The sequence below is a fragment of the Lepidochelys olivacea genome (assembly GCF_965140295.1).
Source record: "Lepidochelys olivacea isolate rLepOli2 genome assembly, chromosome: 6".
Taxonomy (NCBI): Eukaryota; Metazoa; Chordata; order Testudines; family Cheloniidae; genus Lepidochelys; species Lepidochelys olivacea.
The window spans coordinates 96730974-96741090 of NC_140416.1; the positions used below are offsets into that span (position 1 = coordinate 96730974).

Sequence of the window (10117 nt, forward strand, 5' to 3'; positions counted from 1 at the left end):
CAGCTTCAGATCACGTAAGGTGCCTCTTACCCCTGTCCCATTTCCACCCAGGTTGGGAGGTAAAGCTCCGCCGATAAACTTTCGAACTCTGGGGCCGCCCTGACCAGGGACAGAGGCTTTTGGGGCATTGGACTTTTGGGACTTCGGGTGATTTGGGGTTGCTGGACTCAAGAACCAAAGGGAAAAGGGCATGCCCCAATTTGCCTGGGGTGGGGTTGTTTTTGCTCATGGGTTGTGTTATGAATCCTGTTGGTGGTGTTTCCCCAACATAATGCCACATTGTTTCTCTCTGTTATTAAAAGACTTTTGCTACACTCAGACTATGTGCTTGCGAGAGGGGAAGTATTGCCTCTTGGAGGCGCCCAGCGGGGGTGGTATATATTTGTCCCAGGTCACTGGGTGGGGGCTCGAGCCGGTTTGCATTGTGTTATTGGAATGGAACCCCTAGATATTGAACCCGGCCCTTGTTGCTGCCAACTCTGATGGGCAGAAGGGTTACACATGAATAAAATGTTTCCAAAGCAAGGCCGTTTTCTTAAAAAAAAACAACCCTTATTACATTAGGTGCAAGCCATAACATAATCTGTAACCATTCACTGTGCAATTTTGCTGCTCCAGCCATGGTGAGTAGGCCCTCCCCGGGTCATGGGTGACCACACTTTTAATGAAATTTATGGCAGGCTCATGTCGGAAGCAAAGGTAGCTCCATGGGAAACTGTTTACGAATGGGGTAGGGGGAACATTTTCACTCCCAAATTGCGGAATCTCTCATGTGGGGCCCCAGTCCCGTATCAGCCACTTTAAATTACTTACCGACCCACGCCGAGCACAGTAAAGGCACATTAGTGGCTGCGTGGTTTGGTAATCCGGAATGTGTGGGTGTGGGGTGGGTCTACCTGCCCTTTTTTTTTTTTCTTCTAAGAGCACTTTTAATGAGAACTTCCCCTGTTTCCCCTAGGCGACCCTCTGTGATACCAGTCTCCTGAGGGTAACAGAGGCAGAAAGGAAGGAGATGCTGCAAGCATCTGGGTATAGAGCCGGTCCTTATGCTGCTATGCTGTGTACCGCAATGATGCCAGCAGAATTAATTCAGGAGTTGCATGGGAAAGTGTCCTATTATGGTGGAGGAAATAAGACTGTCCTGCCCAGAAACCTTCTGCAAAGGATTGCAGAGTACCTCCATGAACGTTTCCTAGAGATATCCCTGGAGGATTCCACATAATCCCAGTCCACATAAACAGTCTTTTCTGGGGGCCACCCTCTGCCACCATAGCAGCTCGCTTTTTCTTCACAGTAAACATGAAATACCACCGAATGTGTGTGCCCACTAAAGTTTAACTGGACTTTGATGGTAACTGTATGCTCACCAGAGGTGCCTTTCCCAGCATCACGGTTGGCCACCATGATGTCCTGCGACCCACAGGTTAAAAATATTTCCTGGCTCTTAGGGAGAATGGATCCACTGCTCACCTGTCTTCCATTCTCCTCCTCCTCCTCTTCCTCATCCACCATATTGTCCTCCTTGTTGTCCCTAGATTCACACACCTGTGAGTTGTCCACATTGCTTGTGGGGGTGCTGGTAGGATCACTCTCAAGAATTACATGCAGCTCATTGTAGAACTAGCATGTGTGGGGTTCAACACCAGAACGACTGTTTGCCTTCTTTGCCTTCTGGTACACTTGGCAAAGTTCTTTTATTTTCAGACGGCACTGCTGTGTGTCCCTCATGTAGCCCTTCTCCCCCATTCCACGAGTGATCTTTGCATAGATGTCAGCATTTCTTCTGCTGGATCGGAGTTCTGCCTGCATAGACTCTTCTCCCCCCACAGCGATGAGATACACCACCTCCTGTGCAGACCAGGCTGGAGCGCGTTTGGGGCGTGTAGTCTCCATGATCAGCTGTGTTCAAGCTGGCATGCTCCCAATGCTAATCAAACAGGAAATGGGAAATCAAAAATTCCTGGGGCTTTAGCAGGGGAGGGGCTGTTTCCTGTGTACATGGCTGCAGTGCAGCAGAGTTGAGAATGATTTCCAGAGCGGTCACAGCCGAGCATTGTACGACACCACATGGAGGCCAATTAAGTCAAATTACACAACACTGCGTCTGCATTACCTTGCAGTCAATCCATGAAAATCGAATTAAGCGCTACACCTCTTGCAGAGGTGGATTACAGAAGTCAACATTAAAGGCAATTTAGGTTGGTGTAAAGGACCTGGTAGTGTAGACACATCCATTAACAGGTCGACTTAAGTCAGCTTCCTTCAACCTAACTTTTTAGTGTAGACCAGGCCTCTGACTGTCCCGTAGCTCAGTCATCAGAGCACTATTCTGTGAGGGGTAGGAGACAGCTGTTCAAATCCTTTCTTCCCTCTCTGGCAGAGAAGGGGAATTGAACTTGGGTCTTCCTCATCTCAGGTAAGTGTTATAACCAGCATGCTAAAAGTAGCCACCACCTCTTCCATCCAGATTTTGAATGGGACCCCAGCTGGTAGATGGCCTCTGAGCATACCTACCAGATCTGGACCCAGAGACAACTTAGGCAGCTAAATGCCTATCTTCCCCTGGTTTGTGAATTGCTCTGGAGCTTAGGCAGGAGCTAGGTGTCCAGATGCTTAGAGTGAGGAATCAGTGCACATTCCAAAGGCAGTAACATAGGGGCCTAGGGAAGTTTACCTGCAAAAATGTAGGCACTTAAACTCAGTTGGTGCTTCCAGGGTTTATGGATGGCAGTAGAGCCAAGACTGGGAGGTGGACACCTAGACCTGAGACTTAATCTGAGTTCTCTTCCTAGCTCTGCCACTCACTTGCTTTGTAACCTTGGACAAGTCATTTGACCATTTTGTGCCTCAGTTTCCTTATCTACACAATGGAGATAATACCTCCCTGCCTCACACGTGTTGTGAGTATTAATGTTTGTAAAGTGTTTGGTGATCCCTGGGTGGAAGGTGAATTAGAAATGCAAAGGACAATTAATAAAATAATTCATGTACGACTTTATGCCCTCAGAAACTGGCCTTTGAGAAAAAAAATCTGTGCATGCAAACTGACTATACAGGAAATTAGTTATCCAATTTGCACATCCAAATACCAGTTCTGCATGCAAACAGGCAATTTATGCATTCAGTTTTACAGTCCACTTTTGAAAAAGGGAGCAGGGTGGAGGAAATGTGGATTGACAAAACCAAATATAATTTTGCTTCCGATAGTATCTTGCATTTCACATGTCAAAGAGTACTGATAAGTGTTTGGTGTAATAAAACTTTTACACACTAAACTGATCAGAGATAAATACTGTTACACAAACATTAGGGACCATGAAGAATGAAGGTTGAATCGAGAAAGCAACTAACTAATCCAGTTCATTTCCTTCAGTTTGTAAAAACAAGTAACTGACATATTTCCTGCCAATGAACGTTCCTACAGATAAGAAAGATCCTGACAACAGGAAATTCTTTGCTAGAAAAGAGAACAACTTTTGCCATTAAGCCTCACATTCTTCATTTAAGTTCCACTCAATTAAAAGCAACATCTAGCTAATTAAATATGAGCTGGATAAAATTATGCAATTATCCAAATCTCAAAGACTTTTCTAAAGTGTACATGAACCACTGTTTTCATAATAAGCTGACATGCTTCAGTTCTAGAACTCTCGGAGGCTGACTCTTATTTGCACTCAAATAACTTATTTGACTCATTGTAAACCCCTCTGGCAGCGTAAAGGGAGTACATTACACTTACACTGATTTAATACACTGCTCTAGCCTTAATGTAAATGAGTCAGCCCTTTGTTTTTCAGAAAGTAAGGGTCCAGTCCTGGAAGGTGCAGAGTGCCTCCTGCAAGATTCTGAGCACCTTCAGCTTGTTATCAACTCAGATCTGGCCCTAAAGCTGTAACAACTGCTCAGCAGTCAGCTAGTTTTCCTTAAAAACCAATGAAATATGCAAGTAAAGAGAAAACAAAGGTCAGACTAGTCATTGTAGTAGCTTTCAAAACTGATGATTTATATTGAGGGTGAAGCATTCAAGTGGTTTACACTAACCATTTGATAAGGATAACACTGCTAAATGGAAATCTAAGGGAACACCAAAATGAAATGCTTCGGAGCAAATGTAATAAACACGCAGAGATGTTCTTCTGTCAGAAACATTTGAGATCAGCATCAGCTACCCAAGGGGAGGAAGGAATCAACCCCTCCCACAAGTCTTTCTTGTGAGTTTGTTGTGAAAGATTCCAGTTAAGCTTTTAAAAGCAAAATGGCTCTTCCCTCTCAGACACAAGAAACTTTTCAAAAGACCAGCAAAGTAAAACTTTAATTAACCATAATACTAATTGTAGCGGTTTATTATCAGTCTTTATTTTCCCATGCTGTATTCACCCCTCATGCAGTATGTTTTTCTTTCATGTCTCAGTTGTAACCTTCACTGTGTTCCTGAAGCAAACAGAGGCTCCAATAGAAAGGATTACTTAATGTTAACAGTTGACACTTATTCATTCAAGGTTTTTTCCCCAAGATATGAAGGAGAGTTGTGACATTCAAATTTAAATAATAAACTTTTAACATATTTTGGTAATTAAGGATGACAAGCAGGGGCGCTGGAACTGTTTTTATAGTGGGGGTGCTGAGAGCCATTGAACCAAACTGTAAGCCCAGTACATAATGGAATCCACTTCAAGCCAGGGGGGTGCGGCAGCACCGCCTGCACCCTTAGTTCCAGCACCTATAAAATGGGCCTAATTAATCTGTTATAACTCCTCTGGAAGCCACAGGAGCTACACAAGGAATTAGTTTGGCCCAGTAGCAAGTTAAAATAATAGTCACCCGCATACTTTTTTTCCTCAGCCCCTCTTGTCTTAGCCTTTTCACAGTATGGAACCCGAAACTTCAGCAGAAACATCTTCTGGGCCCAATACCACAGGCCTTGCTCAGGCAAGACTCCCACTGAAATCAGTGGGAGTTTTGCCTGAGTAAGGACTGCAGGTTGATTCCCTTAACTCTTTGTTCTTTCAAGAGTCTGAAGTGAAATATAGATACGAAATATGGAAGACAGTGCAGGGTTTGTTGTAACATGACCTTGATGTGACAGGCACATTCTCAGGTTTCAACAGATGCTGTGGGAAAGGCAGCAGAAGCCAGCGTGTTCTGCAGGCATTTCTGATGACATGCAGGCTTTTTTTTTTCTTTTCTTTTCTTTTCTTTTTTTTTTTTTTTAAATAAATGGGGGGTAGTCTTCTCAGTTTCCATGACAACGGTGTCTCCACTTGTCTGTTATTAGATACCATCCACTTCCTGTGTCTAAATTTTTAAGCCAATCAGAAAAGTGTTTATAGATTTTACAGCTCCTGGGACAGTCCCTCTTTTACAAGAGAGCTACTTTAATGACACGTAATGCTTAGGCTGCAAATGTTAGAAGGCCTTATATTTTCAGTTGCAAAGAGATCACACTTTCCAGAGTTTCCTGGCTACTGCATGAGATACTGAGAGAAAAACACGGTTTTGCTGCCGAATTCATTGTGCTCATAACAGTGGCCTTGCCATGATTTTTTAATACTGCACAAACTCATCCTAATTGTTTATTCATTTTTATTTTTGATTTACCCTCTCACCGGGTAAACATTTTGTGCATGAAAAATTCTAATGTAATAATTTTATTAAGAAATCCAGTTACCCACTACGCACCCAAGAAATGGTCTGGTGTAACGCAAATGATACTACAGCATAACACTGTTTGCTGCAATTAAAGTTTCAGTCAACTGAATTGTGTATACCACAATACTGCAGTAATGACAGAATTTTACAGAAATATTTTGATAATACAAAACAAAAGCTGACCACAGTCTAACAAGTATGCTGGGGAGGGATGGGGGGGAAAGGGGAGGAGAGGCTTATTTTATTGAGAGAGTAATCACATATATATTTTGAAGAAATAAACCCAAGAAAAAGTCCAACTAAGTTAGAAGTCAATATTGAAGAAAGGCAGGCAAGGGGAAGCTAATCAGAAAATAGGAAAATACCTCTCTGAATAGCTTTGACAAATCAATCTTAACACAACTGATGAATCATTGTGTGTGAGTGTGTATAAAACAAATATACGAACTGTAAAGTATGGACTGGGCTTCTCTATAAAACAGATCTAAAAATCAGTGAAACACAGGAACAAAAGAAATATAACAGGGTGTCTGCCTAAGATTAGTGAAATGACTGTGTCAATGAACTGGAAGCACACTGGCTATGACAATCTCCATATGGAGGCTGTCAATAGCCTATTCCTTTCAAATTTGATGCATTTTTAAATTATTATCATCATCCACCCCAACAGTTCTCAGATGCCTTTCCTGAAGCACAGCTTGTGTTTGAGAACTACCAACACTCAGCCTATTGACACTAAAATGAAACAAAACACCCTGCAATTTAAGTGTCCAATCCTGTGATGTGCTCAGTGCCATTAAAACCCACTGAAGTCAGGGGAAGGTACTCAGCACCTCACAGGAGGTGCTCAGCAGCTTTATAGGATTTGGCCGTAGAGTTGCTGGGGCAAAATGCTTTATTTTCCAAAAATATCTTTCTGTATTGTGAGCAAAAAGTGGAGAAAATTCTTAGCAGCTCTGGCCTGGCAGTTTCCCCTCCAAATATTATTAATCTCTATTTAGAATCTAAAAAATAAATTCAGAATAGCTGATTGACCTGAAGCTTGATCTAAATTGCAACCACAGATCTGAAAATTTGGTTAAAACAACAAAGCTGAGTGACCATCAATAATGTTAACTACCAAAATTAGCACAACTGCAAAATTAGGAGGACCCCGTCCTGCAAGTCCTTGAAGTGAACAGGAGTTTTGCCTGAGTAAAGACTGCATGGGATCAGGCCCTTGAACATTTTTGTCATTCATAACTCATTCTCAATGTAGCCTAGAAAGCTATTAACAAACACACATCAATTACCTGATCAGATCAAGCAAGTTCTGCTTTTCCACAACAAATGAAGCAAAAAGGTTTAGCAACTAAACGCCTGCAGAAAGTTTTTGTTTGTTTGTTTTTATATGAACTTACTTTTGGAGCTAAACTAATTTGGATAAGGTTACTGTACATCCTGCATCCTTTTACAGTTTAAGCTGCATGCAGTGTATCCATTTAGAAACAGATGGATTTTTTTTTCCGGGGAGGGGGGACAAAATCTAAAAATTCAAGTGTGCACCCATGCAGTTGCCTGAACATTTATAGGTTTCTAATGACAATACTAAACACTGAGCCAAAGATTAAAAGACAGGAAATGAGAACCATTTTAGTTACCTTTTAATCTTTGTTTTTTGCTCTTGCTTCCTTCTGCATTAGTTGCTGTTGCAGGTATGTTATATTCTCACAGTTAATCCTTCCATTCTGGTTTTGTTCAATATTTGGAATGATCCCTATAGTCAGAATGCAGCCATAACCCAGACTCCATGCTCACTGAGCTATCCTTGTGTCAGAGGTACTGCTAAAAGCACAGAAATAAGGAAACTTTCTGCTGGGTCCTAGTGCTCAACTATAATAGAGAGTCCCACAAACTGTATTGCAGAATAAAGATCATGTTTATTGTTCTGACTCACTTGCCAGCACCTAGTGGGGAACATGGTCATGTAAGCACTGCCTGCTTTATGACTTCTGAAACATTACAAATTATGTTAGAGATGGACCTGATGGATTGTGAATAGCCCAGACTTTGGGGAAGAGGGTGGAGTGTGAACCCAAATCTAAACCCAGATCTGAATTTTATTGCTGACTCCTATCTAATAAGCCAAAACACAATCTGGAATTTGAAACTAGGAAAACTTTATAGACGGTTCAAAATAGGAACCTGGAGCGAGATCTAAATTTTGAAGCTTGGGCATGTCTGCTATTCACCCATTACAAAAACAGCCAAATTTCTGGTATCCTTGCCCCACAATCCAATAGCAGCTCCTATGTGTCACATCCATATGTGCGGAACTCTGCATTTTGGGGTGAGAGGGAGGGTCAGGGCTAAGAGTAGAGGGCCAGGGGTACAGAGAGACTTTCTGTACCACATCCAAGAGATTTCCCCATATAAGATAATGCTAACAGTTCCAGCATTATCCTGAACAGGCTCCCACTCCAAAGAGGTTGTTTTCCCAAGAATGAGTAGGAAACCAATGGGAGTGTGGCCCCTAAGTGAGGGATCTGTGTTTCTATGCAGGAGATTGGTGGCCAGGGAGTAGCAGCAACTGGGCCTCTGCAAATGTGACTTCTTCCTCCCACTAAGGAATACTACATCTTACATTTGAATTTTAAAAACTAGTTGAAAGCATAAAGTTTAGATTATAAAGTCCTATTCAAATTCGCCAGGTCTCGTACAGATAATGTAATCTCCCCAGGTTGAAATACGTACAGTTCCAACAATTCCATTCTGTATCTCAAGACAGGATCTGTTCTTAATTCCCTGAAGCCAAGTCATGACACAAAACAGCCCCTGCTGTTTTAGTTCCCAGCTTCCCAAGAGTTCCTTTTCCACTGCAGTGTCAGCCAGTCTGTGTTAGTTCCTGAATCCCGCAGCTTGTGAGTGTCCTGAGTGCTATATACCCTCTGTCCAAAAATAAAGGGGATATTCAAAAGATAGTTCTGATTGGCTGCTGAACAGTCCTTGTTCCCAGTTCATGAAGTGTGCACCTTTCATCATTTTGCCCAGTAAATGCTCTCTAGTGCAATTGTGTTTAGGTTATGTCTATTTTTAAAAACCAAAGGCATAAAGAACTAAAACTGTTAAGATTATTTACTTACTGGTATTGTTTGGTAGCCCCAAGGAACCCCAGTTAAGGACCCGAGTCCCACTATGCTAGATGCTGTACGGACACATAACAGAGAAGACTGCCCTTACCCTAGAGAGCTTACTGTTTAGGTGCCAGACAGGACATGACAGGTGGACAAAGGAGGCTTATGGGGAGGGGAAGGGTAGGAAATGAACAGTGATCAACAGAGGACGTTAATCCTGGCTAACCCCAGCCTAACCATTTTAAGTTTCCAAAACAATACAAGGCTGTTCTATCGCAAATAATATTAATAAAAATGAGCAACACTGCTCAGCACTTATACAACATTCTTCATCCTTAGTTTACAATACTTCACAGGCAGTAAAGCAATGTTATCCGAACTTTATGTATAGGGAGCCTATATGGGGAGCCTGAGGCACAGCAAGGTAATAAGTGGCTCAGCCAAGGACAACAAACACACTGGTGGCAAACCTGGGAATAGATCCAGCGCCTGGGCCATCAGACCACACTATCTCCCTCAAATCACCTACCTACCTAATGATCTTAAACCATTACAAAAAGTTAGATTTTTTTCACTAACCCAAAGCAAAAGTGCTCAGTAGCACTACACGGTGATGTTCAGAGATGCACATGGCACCAGTCTTCCAGAGATTCCTCAGTAATTCTCTCCCACAGTCATAAAGGGGCACTGTCAGACCATACGCCCAAAATGTAGTTGGTGGTAAAATAAAAGGGGGTTGTATAAGTCCTGGCCCAGATTGTCCTTATGCGAAAGGGACCTACCTTAGATCTCACTTCCGACACAGAATAGAAGGAATCAGGTACCTCTATGACACTATTTCCTTTATTCCTCAGCCAAACTTTCTGGGTTGGGGGGCAGAGATAAGGCAGATTTCAATGGAGTGAGCAGGCTGGGGGTGTGGCTGGGAGAAGTAATCATCATCCCCCGATATTCTGACTTGCAGAGTGTATATAGAAAATACACCCTAGGGCTCTAACATCTTGCCTGTGAAGTCCTCCCCTCCCTCCCAAAGGTGTCTTCTAGGGGCCAGAGCTGGTGTGACACCACATGCAGGAGCATAGTTATTATAGGAGAATGTGGGAAGTAGCATCCCCCTCCACTCACCAATGATAGGTTTATTAACACATCAGTGACTGTGTTGACACACAGAGAAAACCTCCAACCACAGAGGAAAACAAACAGAAAAGTGCGTTTCTGAATGTTATATAGATTAGATTTGTTGTACTTTGTACAGTCACTGACCTGCAAACAAGAATCAGGACCTTTTTCTGTTTGTGCTCTGCTCCTCTCTGCATAGCAGACCCCTGCTGACACACAGAAACTTTCTGTTCAAG

General features: G+C 42.5%; 1 protein-coding gene across 1 annotated transcript in view; it reads right to left on the reverse strand.

The window, feature by feature from the left end:
- Window positions 1-7432, reverse strand: part of FOXN3 (forkhead box N3) — a 306146-nt gene extending 298714 nt beyond the window's left edge. The window contains exon 1 of the mRNA XM_084630515.1: window positions 7290-7432. The gene's annotated coding sequence lies outside the window, so the exon portion shown is untranslated. The remainder of the gene's footprint in view (window positions 1-7289) is intronic.
- Window positions 7433-10117: the final 2685 nt, after the last annotated feature.